This window comes from Miscanthus floridulus, chromosome 3, assembly GCF_019320115.1.
Source record: "Miscanthus floridulus cultivar M001 chromosome 3, ASM1932011v1, whole genome shotgun sequence".
Lineage (NCBI taxonomy): Eukaryota > Viridiplantae > Streptophyta > Magnoliopsida > Poales > Poaceae > Miscanthus > Miscanthus floridulus.
Genome location: NC_089582.1, coordinates 86,794,582 through 86,812,945, shown reverse-complemented (window position 1 = coordinate 86,812,945; position 18,364 = coordinate 86,794,582). Strand labels below are relative to the sequence as shown.

General features: G+C 44.6%; 1 long non-coding RNA gene across 3 annotated transcripts; it reads left to right on the top strand.

Annotated features, from left to right (window-relative positions):
• The first annotated feature begins 15,722 nt into the window (after positions 1–15,722).
• LOC136546046 (uncharacterized) lies at positions 15,723–17,115 on the top strand. Of its 3 annotated transcripts, XR_010781229.1 has the most exons (4): positions 15,723–15,924; positions 16,028–16,126; positions 16,315–16,402; positions 16,913–17,115. It is a non-coding gene; the product is annotated as an uncharacterized lncRNA (long non-coding RNA). The 3 variants fall into 3 exon arrangements; XR_010781228.1 differs by lacking the exon at positions 16,028–16,126; XR_010781227.1 differs by having other exon boundaries at positions 16,028–16,402.
• The last annotated feature ends 1,249 nt before the right edge of the window (positions 17,116–18,364 follow it).

Below are 18,364 nucleotides of genomic sequence, written 5' to 3'. Positions count from 1 at the left end.
GGATAGGAAATAGAAAAAAAGAGAAAGGGAGAGAGGAAGAAGAAAGCGGCAGGGGCAAGAATGTCATTTCACCATTGTCCTATCTCCTCAACCAGCTGCAACCGGTCCGCGGTGTCATGTAGCCTAATTTCACCGAATCAGAGTATCTTCTAGCAAACTGCTCTAAAGTGGGTGTCCGCTAGTAAAGGACCATCACTTTAGATGTCCAATAGACAATTATCTCTACTATAATGGACCAATCAAAATTATACTATGTCCCCCTAGAAAAACATCCCCCGCTGAGAGCCTCCAACCATTGTACACCTAGAAAAATGTACAAAAGAATTCCTCTCTATTAAAATCAAGAGCTAATAAAACACCTAAACCAAATCCGATGGACACGATTTGATGTGTGATGCCAGGCTTCTCACCCCTCACGCAGCCGCACCCCGTGCGCCCCCCGCACACCCTCCACGTGGCTAGGGATTGAATCCCACGTGATTTCTCTGGTAAAAAGAAAAAATGTCCGCAAGCCATTCCTCCGCGTCACAAAACCCTAGCCTGCTTCGGTGGCGCAAGGCCAAGGTGTCCTGAAAGGATCTAACAATGCCTAGAGGGGGGGGGTGAATAGGCAAATCTAAAAATTTACTACAAATGCTAAGTTCAAATCTATCAGTCACTGTCGAAAGTCTCAGTGTTTGGGTCGGAACTCCCGACGTTTTCAAAAGTTCCGGTGCAAACGTCAGCAGTTCCGACGCTTACGTGAACTACAAAAGCAGTGCCAAATTTAACTTTATGGATAAATAATCTTACAACCTCACTTCCTAGTGGTTTGGTGAAGATGTTGGTTACTCCCTTGACGCTGTAATGCCTCCAAACCGTAGATCGAGTCCAAACCCTAAAATGGAAAGTTGGGAGACAAAGAGACAAACAAATACAAGTAATTTCTAACAATCGCAACAACAAGCACACGGGATACAAGGATTTATCCTGAAGTTCGGCAACCCCACTAAGGAGCTCTTATGTCCTCGTTGTTGAGGTGACCACCAAGGTCGAAGTCTTTTCCACCTCCTTGCCTCTCTCAAAGCGACCACAAAGGTCACTTGAGTTTTCCACTAAGAAATCAAAGGGTGATACAAACTTCCCAAGGCTCTTCCATAAGATGGAAGCTCTTGAGCAACACCTAGCCGGCTAGGGGCAAAACCCCAAGAGTAATAGACACAAAGTCAACTGGCTTGATGAAGAAATCAAGTGCTCAAGCTATCCAAAGTGATGCTCTCACTTAATCCACTCTCCTTTCACTCAAACCCTAAGGGAATCAAAGATTGGAGCAAAAGGGGAAGGTGAGGGGTGCTTTAGTTGCTTGGGAGCTGTTGAGCACGATATGGGTCAGCTGTTAATGAGTCTATAACGGTTAGAAGTGAAGAGAGGGGTATTTATACTCCAAGTGAAAATCTAACCGTTCAGATCTACGTTGAAAGTTCCGATGCAGATCTTAGGACTTCCAATGTTAACAGAAAATACTGTTCACAAAGAGTCAGAAGACCGCACGTGCAGGTCAGTGTCGGAACTCCCGGCAAACGTTGGGACTTTCAACGATCAGAACTTCTGATGAATGTTGAGACTTCCGACGTGCGTAGTTAAACACCCAGCCAGCCCGCAACAGGTATCGGGACTCCCGACATGGGTCGGGAGTTCCGATGTGCAATACAGTAGGCCAACAGAACCACCGATGCTGGGACTTCCGGCTTGGGTCGGGACTTCCGACTGTCAGGAGTTTCGACTCACGTCAGAACTTCCGACGTCCATAGTCACCATGCAGGCTAAGTGACTAGGAGTCAGAACTTCCGGCAAGAGTTGTGACTTCCGACTGTCGAGAGTTCTGGCTTACGTCGGGACTTCCAACATCGACAGTCACAGAAAATTATTCTCTGTACTCGTGAAGTGCTAGAGTGTCTCTCTTTTGATTTTATTTTAATGCATGAGCACTCTATCTTTCTCAGACCAACTAAGTTTGCATCCCTCTTTATAGTACGACAGATCCTAAACTCAAAAACAAAATTAAAACCTTTGGAGAGCATTTTGAGTTCGTCCATCTTTATAGCTTCAAGAATTGAGGGATACCATTTCATCTTTATCAACTCTTTGAGTCTTTCATGGGACTAATAGCTACGACATATCTCATTAAGATTATATTAGTCCCTAATTTGGATGTCATCAATACACCAAAACCCACATAGGGGGCAAATGCACTTTCAATCTCTCCCTTTTTGGTAATTAATGACAACCAACTTAGGCTTTTATAGGAATGAAAGATTTTAAAACTTTTGAACCCCAAAATTTATGAAAAGCTCCCCCTTGATGTATGTATGAATTTGAATTTCAATTAGTATCCTCTATACTTGATTTGCATACATCAAGACAAAAGCTCCCCCTAAATTTTGCAATCCGTGGGGTGCAATAAGTGTGTGAACAAATAGATATGTGTGAAAAGAAATGCAATATGACATGTTATTTCACACAATAAGTAAAAGAGAATATGATGGACAAGATTTAAAAAAAAATTGGAGCAGCACATGGCCATTCAAAAATACATTCACCATCATAAGTAGAAACAAGTGTAAGCTAAAAAGATAAATAGATAACCATAACTTGTCCTACAATCATTCATCACAAACACATATAAATAGTTGTCCATCACAAGCTTGCCACCACATGACATAGTTCGTACACGCTAAAAGTTTTAAAGTTCCGAAACATAAAGACCAACTAACTTATTACAAAGAGAAATCAAAGCCTAACACTCCCCCTTTGTCAATAAGTGCCAAAAGGGGTAGGCCGCATGAATATCCAACTACACATCCTTGTCATCCTCATCCTCATCTTGGTCACCGTCCTCACCACCGTCTTTGTCTTCATCATCATCGTCCTCGATGTATTCCTCATCTTCTTCAGTCGCCGTCCCTTTGCCATGCGGGCGAGAAGTCGCATCATCTTCGTACGCCGCACAAGCCTCATCATACAAAGCCAATGGATCACGGGGAGGCACAAATGGTGGCGGAGGAGAAGATACAATGTCTGCTTGCTGTTCCAACCAATATAGCCTCTCTTGCATATCATGCTCATGTTGAGCACTAGCACAACACTGTCCAAACATGTATGTCATTAGGAACTTGAACTTGTTGGGCTTCTTTCTAGAGGAGGACGAAGAGAGGGGCTCGGCACTAGAAGAGCGAGCAGCAACAACAGTAGGTGTGGAAGCACCACGGTGAGAGCGAGCACCCGAAGCACCTTTCCCTCTAGCTTTGGCCACATCAGCTTTCTCCCTCAGCTCTCTAGCAGCAATGATGGAGGTCTTGTTGGATATCTTGAGGAGCTTTTGCTGAGTGTCATAGGGAAAACGGATGCCGGATACTTGCTCAATGACATGCATAATGTATGGTGCATAGGGAAGATGCTTCACCGGATCCTCGGAAGCATCATGTATCTTGTTCCAAATGTATCTGCTGATAGAAAACTTCTAAAACTCATCTCCAAATAGCTAAAGCACCTTCTGTGAATCATCACGAAGAAAGGTGGATTCACCTACCTTCGGATACAAGATCGATCTATCGTAGGATGTTGTTTAGAACATAATAGTAGGGCTTCAGAAACACCATCTGTCCATCAGCTGTGTGTCCATCAAGATACATATGTTGGTACTTCGCTAAAGCGACATCCGCATACTCAGTCAATTCAGTTGCAGTGCGGTCACTATGACTCAAACCAAGAAGGCAAGAGAAAGTGATGAAGTCCACCTTATAATGCTTGCCTTCAGTAGTCCAATAAACAATGTCAATAGCAACTATAGGGTCTCTCTCATGATGATAAGAAGCATAAAACTGACAGATTAGCTCGTTGTTCCAATGCTTCCTAAACTCTAACAGGTAGGACAGCCCCATTGTGTGAATATCCCAAACCATCTGCTCTAACTCAGGTTCCTTGTACTTGCCAAGAGAGTATGCATCAATGCACTTCATCTATAGGACCGGTGGCTCCCTCTTCTTCAAGAACTTTCGATAAAGAATGGAATCATAAAAGTCAAAATGGAAGGGATGCCAAAAACGATACTCAAGTCGTAGGTCCTTCTCGTCCTCAGCATAAAGGTTCCTGTTCCTATTGAACCTGATGTCCTTAACCCAATGACGATAGTCCACTGGAAGAGGAGGAGTCCAGCCACTAGCAGGATTGGGAGCCAAGGCGAGCTCCCGCATGATCGGCGACACACCCGTGAATGGAATAAGCTAAGAGACAAAGCCCGAACCGCGAGTCGAGGTGCGAGTCGGTGGAGCAGCAATGGTGCATCCAGCATGGTCAAGTGCTTCCTCTTCTTCATCAACCATCGGCACATCCCCAACAAGGGTAGGAGCAGGAGGAGCAGCAGCAGCTGATGGCCCGTGATAGTCATGGCGATGGGCAGCACGGGAACCACCAGCACCACCACACTGATATGACACCTTGGTGCGACCAGACGATCTAGGGACAGCGGCACGGTCCTAGTTCTTCTTGGAACGCTTCTCCTAATGACACGAAGGACTACCACCATCCATGACTGTGAAGAACACGAAGTGGAACTTAAGAAATAATACAAGGAGATGCGAACAAATATCGAGAAGTGAAGAAACAGGAATGGAGTGGTCACCCTAGGGTCAGGAGTCCCGACCATAGTCGGGACTTCCGACAGTCGGGAGTTCTGGCCTGACATCGGGAGTTCCGACGGTCGGAACCTCCAACGGTCATCGGGACTTTCGGCGCACAAGGTGACCATCCCATTCATGGGGCTTCAAATCACGACACTCTTCCAAACAAGGAAGATAGAGGAGTAGAGAGAAAGAAAGAATGGAGTCAAAACACAAGGTACATTGGATTAGGGTAAGGGCACCATGGTAGTACCTTGAATCGAGGAAAGAGGAGACGAAAGGAAACAGATTTGCTGTCGACGAACAAATCCACGAGCGTAATCACCTCCACCAATGGAATCTCCACCACACCAATGGAATGGCCACAACTGATCCAATGAAATACTAGGGCATAGGGGGTGGAACGGGGACGGGGAGGTCAGAACTACCGGCAAGGCCTCTGGTGGTGCAACGAGGAGGAATGGAAACCGGTGGGCAGGGAGCAACCCGGCGGTGCGAGGAGGAGCGAGGGCGGCGAGGAGGGGCAATGGCGGTGCCAGGAGAGGCGATGGGGGCGACGGGAGAGGAGGAAGGAAATAATCGAAGTAAAAAAAATTCAGGCCGGTTATAAAAGAGCCAAGCAACCGACGTGGCGCGGTAAAAAATCAGATCTGCGTCGGAACTCTCGGTGTACGTCGGGACTTCCGGCAGTCGGGAGTTCCAATGCGAGCCAGGATTTCCGGTCATCGGGACTTCCGACCTACGTCGGGACTTCCGACGTAGGGAAATAGAAAAACCCTCAAACTTGAACTCACTACACCATGTGGGGCAAAAATATGATGGACACTAACATTTTCACAAGTGACTAGATTTTATTCAACCAACACAAAGCAATAGTCACTTATGAAAATTACAAAATAGAATTTGAAAGTGACACACAATGTTTTCTTAATTCTTTTCTCGTAACTAGATCAAACAAAATGTGTGTGCAAGGAATCAAGCCATGTTACGAGAATCAATGATATTTAGTTCACTCCTCAAAGCATAAAATCTTGACTCATCTAGTGGCTTTGCGAAGATATCGGCTAATTGCTTTTCGGTGCTCACATAATGAATGGTGATATCTCCATTGGCTTCATGGTCTCTCAAAAATGATGCCGAATGTCAATGTGTTTTGTTTGAGAGTGGTTTATAGGGTTGTTTGCCCACTTAATGGCACTCTCGTTGTCACGCAAAAGTGGAATCTTGGTTAACTCACATCCAAAGTCTTTTAGTGTTTGCTTCATCCAAAGTAGTTGGGCACAGCAAGCTCCGGCCACCACATACTCGGCCTCGGTGGTGGACAAAGCAATGGAATTTTGCTTCTTAGAGCTCCAAGACACCAAGGATCTACCAATAAATTGGCAAGTCCTGGTAGTACTCTTTTGGGTTACTTTGCAACCGGCATAATCCGAATCGGAATAGCCAAGTAACTCAAAAGTGGAGCCCTTAGGATACCACAAGCCAAGATTAGGAGTGTGCACTAAATACCGAAAAATTCTCTTAACAGACATCAAATGACATTCTTTTGGATTAGCTTGAAATCTTGCACACATGCACACGCTAAGCATAATATCGGGCCTAGATGCACAAAGGTAAAGAAGTGATCCAATCATAGAGCGATATACCTTTTGATCAACGTCCTTTCCTCCTTAATCAAGATCAAGATGTCCATTGGTTGGCATGGGTGTCTTGATGGGCTTGGCCTTGTCTAAGTTAAACTTATTCAACATGTCGTTGGTGTACTTGGTTTGACTTATGAACGTGCCATCCTTGAGTTGCTTGATTTAAAATCCAAGGAAAAACTTCAACTCTCCCATCATGGACATCTCGAACCTATTTGTCATTATCCTACTAAATTCCTCACAAAAATCCACATTAGTACTACAAAATATTATGTCATCGATATATATTTGGCAAATAAAGATATCATTATTGACTTTGCGAGTAAACAAAGTAGCATCGGTCTTTCCTATCTCAAAACCTTGTTTGAGTAGGAAATCCTTTAAGCAATCATATCAAGCTTTAGGGGCTTGTTTGAGCCCATAGAGCGCCTTGTTGAGCTTGTAAACGTGGTTTGGATACTTGGGGTCTTCAAAGCCTGGTGGTTGCTCTACATACACCAACTCGGATAGGGGGCTATTGAGAAATGCACTCTTCACGTCCATTTGATATAGCTTGAAGTCATGATGAGCGGCATAGGCAAGTAGAATACGAATTGATTCTAGTCTAGCCACTAGTGCATAGGTCTCCCCAAAATCCAAGCCTTCAATTTGAGTGAATCCTTCAGCCACCAACCTTGCCTTGTTCCTTGTTACCACGCCATGCTCATCTTGCTTGTTGCGGAAGACCCACTTGGTTCCAATCACATTTTGCTTGGGCCTTTCCACCAAGGACCAGGCTTCATTCTGAGTGAAGTTGTTCAACTCCTCTTGCATGGCTATCATCCAATCTGGATCATCAAGTGCCTCTTCCACCCTACGAGGTTCCAAAGGAGAAACAAACGAGTAATATTCACAAAAACTTGCTAAACAAGAATGTGTAGTTACCCCTTGTCGAATGCTCCCCAATATGTTATCAACAAGATGATCCCATTGAATGGATTGATAAACTTTAGGATGTGGCACTTGAGTTGATCTTTGGATAGGGCCATCATCATCATCATCATGGTCATGATCAATTGGAGGATCACAATCATGAGCTTGTGGAGGGTTGACTTCACTTCTTTTTCATTATTGAGTTGTGGTTGAGCTCGCTCATTGTTGACACCATCTTCATGAGAATGACCTTGTGCTTCATTTGATCTCCTATCTTGATTGTTTCTTGCTACGGAAGCTTCACCATGTTCATTAGATGAAAAATGATGAATGGTTGGATCAAGATCATCATGCGCTACATGGTCTTCATCTTCATCTTCGACGGGCTTTACTTCACCAATGGCAAGCTTCTTGATTGCTTCGTGTGGAGCTTCTTCATTACCAACATTCTCAACATTGACTTGCTCTTTTTGAGAGCCGTCGGTTTCATCAAAAGTCATGTCTACCACGATTTCAATCAAACCGATGGTTTTATTGAAAACACGATATCCATGTTCGTTAGTACCATAACCAAGCATGAAACCTTTATCAACCTTTGGTGCAAACTTAGAGCTTTTGGATTTCTTGTTAAGTATGAAACACTTGGATCCAAAAACTCTAAATTAGTGCACCTTGGGCTTTTTACCGGTTAGAAGTTCGTAGGCGGTCTTTTCTCTTTTCTTGTGAAGATATAAACGGTTGATAGCATGGCATGCCGTGTTGACCGCTTCCGCCCAATAGTTGGTTGGAGTCTTGTACTCATCCAACATTGCTCTTGCGGCTTCTATGAGCGTTCGGTTCTTCCTCTCCGCAACACCATTTTGTTGTGGAGTGTATGGAACCAAAAACTCATGCTTGATTCCTTCTTCATCAAGAAACTCTTCAATTTTGGTGTTCTTGAACTCTATCCCATTGCCACTTCTAACTCTCTTGATTTTGACTTCAAATTCATTTTGGGCTCTTCTTGCAAACTTCTTGAAGATACCTTGTACTTCACTCTTTTCACATAAAAAGAATACCCAAGTGAAACGAGAATAATCATCGACAATTACAAAACCATATTTGTTACCACCAATGCTTATGTAAGCGAAGGGTCCAAATATGTCCATGTGAAGCAACTCCAATGGCCTTTCAGTTGTCACAACATTCTTGACGGGATGTTTAGCTCCAACTTGTTTTCTCGCTTGGCATGCGCTACAAATCCTATCTTTCTCAAAAGAAATATTTGTTAGTCCAAGGATGTGTTCGCCTTTTTGAAGTTTGGCCAAGTTCCTCATCCCAACATGGGCAAGTCGGCGATGCCATAACCAACTCATGCTAGATTTTGCCATTAAACAAGTCTTGGAATTTATTCTATTTGATGTGAAATCAACTAGATAGAGTTTCCCTTTTAAATGACCCGTAAATGCAATAGAGGAATCCTCCCTTCTATAGACTTCCACACCCTTATCCATAAAGAGACAATTGTAACCCATTTCACAAAGTTGTGAGACGGACAACAAATTGTATCTTAACGAATTCACAAGTAAAACATTTGAAATGGAATTATCATTTGATATAGCAATTTTACCCAAACCAAGGACTTCTCCTTTTCCATTGTCACCAAACACAATATTTCCACTTTGATCATGACTTGGTTGAAATGATGTGAACATATCCTTTTCTCTGGTCATATGATTGGTGCATCCACTAACCAACACCCAACTTGTTCCACCAAAGGAATATTACTTCTCCTCTTTTGCCATGAGACAAATTGGGGTGTAGTAGTTGTTGTCGATGAGGTTGGAGAAGAGCCTTGGTGGTGAATATAGGTTGGAGAAGAGTTTTGGTGGTGAAGTTGAGTCGGGAAAGATCATGGTCGGTGAAGAAGAGTGGTGGATGGCGATGTTTGCGACTCCCTTCTTCTTCTCATCATCACTTGAGTCCCTATCACTTGACTCCCATTCTTCCCCAAGATGAGCTTCACCTCTCTTCTTGCCTTTGTTCTTCTTGTCTTCATCCTTATCATGCTTGTGTTTCTTTTTCTCGTTAGGACAATTGGCTATGAAGTGACCAGTTTGACCACATCCATAGCAAAATCTCTTTTTGAACCTTCTCTTTCCATCACCATAGGTCTTGTGGTTGCTTTTCTTCTTCATAAACTTTCTAAGATTTCTAATCACAAATGCAATCTCCACATTGGAATCTTCTTCTCCACTTGAGGAATCATCCTTCACTTTCTTCTTTTCTTGACTTAAATCTTGACCTTCATGTTGTTGAGTGGCTTTAAGGGCTGCACTCTTGTTGAATCCCATTGCATTAGGATTTTGATTGTGAGCATTGATTGCATCTTCATCTAGACACTCATGATGCTTGAGCTTTGAAAGAACTTCTTGAGGTGTCATCTCATCATAACCGGGCCTTTCCATGATCATGGATGCTAGCATGTTGTTCTTGGTTCTATAGGTTCTCAACATCCTTCTAGCAACCTTGTTGTCATCCCATTTGGTGCCTCCAAGAGCTCTTATGCGGTTGACCAATGCCATGAGCCTATCAAACATGGATTGTGTTGTTTCATTTTGCAAGAATACAAATCTTTCCAATTCACCATGAAGTAACTCTATGTTGCCTTTTCTCACACTTTTATCTCCTTCAAATAATACTTTCAAAGTATCCCAAATTTGTTTTGCACTTTCCATTCCATTCACTTTTCTAAACTCATCCAGAGCTAGGCTTGACACAAGTAATGCTACGACTTGTGCATTTTGATGGATGCTGTGCACTTCTTTCGGAGTTATCTCTCTATCTTCATCGGGAGGAATCATCACACCAATATCCACAACTTCTCAAAGTCTTGTGGCAATGAGATGCATCTTCATCTTGTAAGACCAATCGGTGTATCTTGTTCCATCAAAGTGAGGTGGCTTGCTAATATTGACGGACGGAGTATGTAGTGTTGAACCTTTCATGAGTTATCCATAGTCAAAACTCATGTTTGAATATATTCTTTTTCCATGAGCATGCTCACCGGCTCCAATATCACTAGCGGCATCTTTGTTTGCTTCATTCTTGTCACTAGTATCATTCTTGCCACTTATTGCATCATCAACCTTCTTGCTCAATTCTTCCTTCAACTTGCTAATCTCATCTTGCATCTTTTTCATTTCATCTTGAAAGAGCTTGGCTTGAGCACTCATCAACTCTTCAGCTATTTTCTTGGCTATTTCGACGGCAACGGCTTGTATCTTGTCGGACTCCAACATTGTTTCTTCTCACGCGGTGAAGCGCAAAGAGAAGACCTTGCTCTGATACCATTTGAAAGGATCTAACAATGCCTAGAGGGTGGGTGAATAGACGTATCTAAAAATTTACTGCAAATGCTAAGTTAAAATCTGTCAGTCACTGTCGGAAGTCCCGGTGTTTGGGTCGGAACTCCCGAACATTGTCAGAAGTTCTGGTGCAAACGTCAGCAGTTCCGACGCCTACGTGAATTACAAAAGCAGTGCCAAATTTAACTTTGTGGATAAATAATCTTACAACCTCACTTCCTAGTGGTTTGGTGAAGATGTTGGGTTACTCCCTTGGCGCCGTAATGCCTCCAAACCGTAGATTGAGTCCAATCCCTAAAATGGAAAGTTGGAAGACAAAGAGACAAACACATACAAGTAATTTCTAACAATCACAACAATAAGCACACGGGATACAAGAATTTATGCCGAGGTTTGGCAACCCCAAGAAGGAGCTCCTACGTCCTTGTTGTTGAGGTGACCACCAAGGTTGGAGTCTTTTCCACCTCCTTGCCTCTCTCAAAGCGACCACAAAGGTCACTTGAGTTTTCCACTAAGAAATTGAAGGGTGATACAAACTTCCCAAGACTCTTCTATAAGATGGAAGCTCTTGGGCAATGCCTAGCTGGCTAGGGGCAAAGCCCCAGGAGTAATAGACGCAAAGTCAATTGGCTTGACGAAGAAATCAAATGCTCAAGCTATCCAAAGTGATGCTCTCACTTAATCGAGTCTCCTTTCACTCAAACCCTAAGGGAATCAAAGATTGGAGCAAAGGGGGAAGGTGAGGGGTGCTTTAGTTGCTTGGGAGCTATTGAGCACGAAGTGGGTCAGCTGTTAATGAGTCCGTAACGGTTAGAAGTGAAGAGAGGGGTATTTATACTCCAAGTGAAAATCTAACCATTCAAATCTACATCGGAAGTTCCGACGTAGATCTTAGGGCTTCCGATATTAATAGAAAACACTGTTCACAAAGAGTCAGAAGACCACGTGTGCAGGTCAGTGTCAGAACTCCTGGCAAACATCGGGACTTCCGACGTGCGCAGTTAAACACCCAACCAGCCCGCAACAGGTATCGGGACTCCTGACATGGGTCGGGAGTTCCGACGGTCAGAACTTCCGACGTACATTGGGAGTTCCGACGTGCACAGACAGCAGCCAGCAAAACCACCGATGCTGGGACTCCCGGCTTGGGTCGGGACTTTGGACTGTCGGGAGTTCCGACTCACGTCGGGACTTTCGATGTCCATAGTCACCACGTAGGCTAAGTGACTGGGAGTTAGAACTTCCGACAAGAGTCGTGACTTCCGACTATCGGGAGTTTCGGCTTACGTCGGGACTTCCAACATCGACAGTCATAGAAAATTATTCTATGTACTCGTAAAGTGCTAGAGTGTCTCTCTTTTGATTTTATTTTAATGCATGAGCACTCTATCTTCCTCAGACCAACTAAGTTTGTATCCCTCTTTATAGTACGGCAGATCCTAAACTCTAAAACAAAATTAAAACCTTTGGAGAGCGTTTTGAGTTCGTCCGCCTTTACAGCTTCAAGAATTGAGGGATACCATTTTATCTTTATCAACACTTTGAGTCTTTCATGGGACTAATAGCTGCGACATATCTCATTAAGATCATATTAGTCCTTAATTTGGATGTCATCAATACACCAAAACCCACATAGGGGGCAAATGCACTTTCATGTCCCCGTCCTCCCCCAACCGCTCCTCCTCCTCTCTGGTTCTGGTGGCCTCCCTCGCTCTAGCTGGGCGCCGTGGCCACAAGCCATGCCATCATGAGGCCCCCGTCGGCACGGACATCGCGCGTTCGCTGTCAGTGCCCCGAGTCTGTGGCGATTTTGGTCAGGGTCGTGGTCGGCGGGCGCGGGATCTGAGCCTCCATTGATGGACTTCTTTCGAGCCACATGCCCTCTCTTCATGCGTGCATGCCCACCATGGCGAGCACCCAGTTCACAAGCAGCTGCCGCCACTATTCTTGCCTATCACCGCCTCCTAGATCCGCTAGCCCAAGCCTCGCCGCGGCTCCCTTCTGAGGACAGCCACACCGTGGAGCCCACACCGCCACTGCCGGCCATGAGCGTTGTAGCGGATGCGGGGATACGGACACAGCGTCGAGGCTATTGTGATCTCTGACAGCAGCGAGAGGAGTATGACGACCACGCTACCACGCTCGCCTTGAACCTACGAAACCCTAGGTTTTGGGGCACGCGTGGTTCATGGAAGTTGGAGGGATTTTTTTGGCTGTGATGGCCAAGGCGGTGGCAATCTACGTGGATGACGAGGTAGCCTGCGCAGCTGCAGAATGCGCGAGGATTAAAAAAGCTAGATCCCGCTGCCTAGGGATGTTGGCCATGGTGGCAGACCGCTGCCTCCTCCATCTCCTGCCAGGGCTGGAGCTGTGCCTGCGCCCTACGGTCTAGTGCCCTTACCCTCCTCTCCTCTTCACAGTACATCTCTACCCTAACCACACGTCGCCAGGCCCAACTGAAAGGTCCTTATGTGGTTTTGGTAATTGAGTGACAACCTAGGTGGACTAATTGTGTTTATGTGAGATACACATGTGATTAGTCCACAAGTACATATGCGTGAGTAACATATGCCATGAAGGTGAAAATAGCTTGGAGATGTTGCAAAGCTCACCATGTGATGATGAAGGAGCTCATTGCACATGAGATATGACATTGAGTCATGTGATCAAGGTAGAGAAGATCAAGACAAGACTTGGCTTGATGGACCGGTTGCAAGCGTGAAGGGCAAGTTAGAGGCTTTGGTGCGATGGACCATATGGCGGTGAAGCTTAAGCAAGACTTGGCGCTGATGGACGAAGGCAGCGGTGAAAAGCATGTGAAGTCAAGATTGATGAACCAATATGATCACATGATGATATAAAGTGGATCATATCATTGTTGATCATGTTGGTGCATGTGTTGCATCAACATTGGAGGAGATGGAATGGAATGCTCAAGGCAAAGGTATAACCTAAGACATTTCATTTCACCAGTCATAGGTGTGTAGAGAAGTTGATGACCAAGTTTAGGATAGATGGTCGTACTATCAAGAGAGGCAAATTTGTTTGCATATCGGTCATCGAGTGCCACTCGAGTGATCTAACATTGCATCGTCGCTAGGATTGAGTGACTAATCCTTTGGAAAATGATTGTGAAAATACTAACACACATACACATGGTGGTGTACACTTGGTGGTGTTGACACATTTATAAAAGAGATGAAGTTGGAGTTGATGTGGATCAACTCGGCGATGAAACGGAGGCAAGAAGGGTTCAAAACTTCACCGGTGGAGTGTCTGCCCGTAGAGTGCGAATAGTCCGACGGTGCCACCAGCGCCCTATACAGAAAAGATAGGGTCTCACAGAGTGCACCGGACGCTGGTCACGCAGTGACCGGACGCTGGGGTCCTGCGTCCGGTCAATAGCGGCAGAGAGCGTGCAGGCGTCGGTCTTCGACCAGACGCTGGCATTAAAAGTGACCGGACGTTGGCAGGGCGCGACCAGTTAGGCTGACGTACGGTGACGTAGGCATCGATGGAGTTTGGCGCGCGAGCGCAGAACTAATCGGACGCTGATCTGCGTCCGGTCATGGTGGACTGAACGCGTCCGGTCGCAAAACAGAGGCTCAGGGAGCTCTCTAGAAACGACCGGACTCAGGCGTAGTAGCGTCCGATCATTCACTATGCAGCGTCCGGTCGCAACTTAACCATTGAGATCGGGCGGCTCTAGTTGAACGTAGAGCGACACGTGGACGGCGTAGAGCGACTGGACGCTGGCAGGGTGCGCCCAGTCGATCTGACCGGAGCATCCGGTCGTCCTGAAATTTGCCCAGTGAAGGGGTAACGACTAGTTTAGCCCATGGGGCTATAAATAGAAGGTGGTGTCGGCCATGGCTCGGGCTGAGCACCTCGAGAGACTTTGTGTCCATGCTTGTGAGTGCTTGGGAGCCCTCCATCTCATATATGCTTGATAGTGATCATCCGATTGTGTGAGAGAGCGATTCTAGTGCGATTGCATCGTGAGGTTGCATCGAGGGCACTAGGTGATCGAGTTGCAAGCCAGTGGTGCTTGTTACTCTTGGAGGTTGCCACCTCCTAGACGGCTTGGTGGTGGTCTCCGTCGAAGCCCGCAAGAAGCTTGTGCAGTGCTCCAGAGAAGAGCTTTGTGAGGGATATTGTGCTCGTCCCGTGGGAGCCGCGAAGAACAACTATAGTAAAGCGTGTCATTAAGCTACCCTCACTTTTGGGGTAGGTTCTTGTGGTGCCCGACGTGCGGGCTTGGCGGGTGATGTCAATTAGCCACCGAACCACCAAGTGAGCGGTCGACACAACGGGGACTAGCGTGTTGGCGAGCACGTGAACCTCGAAAAATCACCGTGTCTGCTTTATTCTTCCTGTTGGTTTGCATCCTCGTTATACAGGCTTGTAATTACTTTCATATACATTGTGCTTGTGTAGTTGCTCTTGTAATTAGTTTGCTTGTATAGCTCACTAGTTACCTTTTTGTTTGTGTAGCATAGAAGAAGCTCCCTTGTGTGACTAATTTAGTTTGTGTAACTTTGTTAGTCACATTGCTTAGTTTGTGTAGCTAAGTATTTGTGCTCTCTAATTTGGCATTGATTACCTTATTATTGAGCATTGCTAGTGAGCTTAGTTGACTTTGTGCTTTTGCTTATTAGCATGTGTAGGAGCTCCGCGTTGCTTAAAGTACTAGTGATATATGTTTGTGTGACCTTGCTTCTAGAATTGATTAGGTGAGCTCTAGCTAGCCCGACACCTTTGTTATTTAATTAGGATCTTTTTAAGGTGCTAGAGAACATAGATAGAGAGGTGTAGTCTTAGCTAGACCGATAGTTTTAATTTCGTACTTGTTTCAGTTAGTCGATGCAATTAAGTTTTAGAAACGATTATTCAGCCCCCGCTGGTCACCACCCCGACCTTACACCGACTCCTACAGATTTCTCTGTCCCTAAATTCACAAACTTTTGCTTTACAAACCATTTTTGCAGAGGCTCTGCGCCCGAAGCATGTGACCTGCCGCTGCTGGCAAGGTGCTTTCGAAGATGGGAACGCAGGTGAGACGTTGATGATGCTAAGTGGTTTCAGTTTGGTGCTCTGTAGACCATTTTGGTTTAATTTAACTGATTTGGTTCTTGCCACTTGCCGGGCAGTGAGGGATAAGGCTGTGCCGATTCCAGATGAACTGCTCGGTCATTGCAAGGATGCCAATGGCAGGGCCCTAGGCCTAGAGCCCAATGAAAAGAACTTTGTCAATGAGTCTCTGCAGTTTTCTTTTGAAGAGGAGAGTGATGATGTGGTGTGCGAAATTAGCGAAAGCGTGGTGCGAGATGTGGGGAAGGCTGCAATTGAATTGCTTACTGCCTGGTGAGAACTGATGAATAATTCCCGCCTAGAGATGTTTATGATATTTTCCTGAAACTTTGTTGGTAGCAACTGTACTGAATGTTTTTGTTCTTTCACTCTGTAGTATGAACTGGGTATCGAGCATAAATGAATAGTCTGCTGATCACACATACAGTAGAATAATGATAGAACTATCATTATCCATTTCTACACCCCGTGCAGTGTAAGTCCACAAATTTTTTAAAGGGCCTTTGTGTTTTGTATTTCCAGATCTTTAATGTTAGATCTAACCAATACCTTTTGCTGATATAGCAAGGCAGTAGGCATTAATATGTAGTTCTAAGAACATTATTCATTTTGCTATGCCTGTGATCTCCCTATGTTTAATATCTTTGAATTTTACTTCTGAAGGGGTTTGTTGAATGATGGTTTTTATGCTGAATCATTTTCACGATCCCGGTGGCTAACATCAACATGGGGTCCAAGGCAAATAAAACAGGTCAGTGTTTTCTTTCCCCTCTCCCTTGCTGTTGTTCTAAATGAACTGTTGGCACATGTGGCCCTCCTTTATTACAAAAAAACTATTTCATGTTCTGTGAGTGGTGAATTCCCCTGAGTTGTCTCCATAAATTCGTAGGGTAAGATTTGAAAATCTCCATATGTAAAGTCTGTCCATATGTAAAGTCTGTTCAATGAGGTGAAAGAAAAATTACTTTGCAAAGGAGCTTTATATTCTTATGCCTTCCGATTTCATGTTCTGTGAATGGTGAACCCCCTGACTTGTCTCCTTAAATTCCTAGGGTAAGATTTGATAATCTCCATATCCAAAGTGTCCAATGAGGTAAAAGAAAAGTTACTTTGCAAAGGAGCTTTATATTCTCATGCCTTCGGATAGTAAATTTGGATGCCTGTTTTTGTTCTTGTCATTATTTGATTCTGTGCTTTGTGTCTCCTTGTTAAATTCATAAATAAATTATTTTGTAATTGACATTACCCGCTCTTGAATTAGGCACTGTGCCAAAAGGGTGTGCCAGAGGCTCCAGGTGTTCCTGAGGCAGGAGCTGAGGTTACTCGGCAATGATTTGGAGGAGACAAGCGAGGCCAAGATGAAGGAACATGGGACCATCATCATGTCCTTTTTTTTCTTTATCTTTGACCTGAACTTCTATAGCACACAACAGTGGATCGTGCGATTATTTAACTCTCTTTCTGAAATTTTGTGTAGGTTGTTCAGAATTACCTTAACAGTTTGAAGGTCCCTGGAAGATTGTGAGCCTTTGCTGGTTCTCAGGTAAGTACTTAGTGTTTTGGCTGGTTTGCCGGCATCGAGTCTTGGCGGCAGCTGATCCTGCAAAAAAGATATCCTGAAGAATTGAATATACATTGCTATTATACGCAAAGAAACAAAAAAGAACCTATCATGCCACATTTTAATATCAAATGCCTAAAACCCGTGTAACCGAGACACAGTGTCGATGCTTCAGTAGCCTGAAGAACTTATTGTTTCATTTAATCTCTTGGAAATTTGTGAAATTTGGTCAGGATCGAAAGGGGGTGTCATAAAGGCCAAATTTGGTCAGGATCGAAAGGGGGTGTCATAAAGGCATGGCCTTGGGATGCCATTGCTAAGTCCCTCTCATTTACATCAGGATAAAATCATAAGGCTGCCTCGCTGGTTGAAAAAATCCTATATTAACCTTAGGAACCATACCACAGGTGGTAACATGTGCTCTTTGCCTGCTGCTGTGAAACAAATGTTCGCGGACCGTTGGTGAGCGAAAGTTTGAAGTCTAACTATTGTTCTTTGGTATACTTTGATAAATATAGATATATCTAACAGTTGCCTCAAGTTCACTTGCCCTTATTTTTCTTATATATTTTATACAGGGATGCTAAGACTACGGAACTTGGGAATCTAACAGCATTCCGAGGCCAGACAAAACACAGAAAAGCAGAAGGGATCGTTGGAGAAAACCGGCTGAAGGTGTCCTGAAACTAAATTGCGATGGGGCTTTCTCACCGAATGCCAAGAGTGGTGGCTGGGGCCTCCTCATCAGAGATAGTGATGGAGAGTTGGAGACGTGGTGCTTGCTGGATGGGGGCGAGTTGATCACTTGCTCGGTGCCTTCCAGGCGGAGTTGATTGCCTGTCTCCATGGTGTTCAGGCAGCATGCAACTTGGGAATCGGGAATTTGATCCTGGAAACGGACGTAACGATGGTGAAACAAGCTCTGACGACTGATGATTTTGCCAAGTCGATGTCTGGAGGTCTGATAGATGAACTAAGGGCGCGTTTAGATCCAAAATTTTTTAGGTTTTGGCTACTGTAGCACTTTCGTTTGTATTTGGCAATTAATGTCTAATTATGGACTAATTAGGTTCGAAAGTTTCGTCTCGCGATTTCTCACCCAACTGTGTAATTAGTTTTTTTTCGTCTATATTTAGTACTCCATGCATGTGC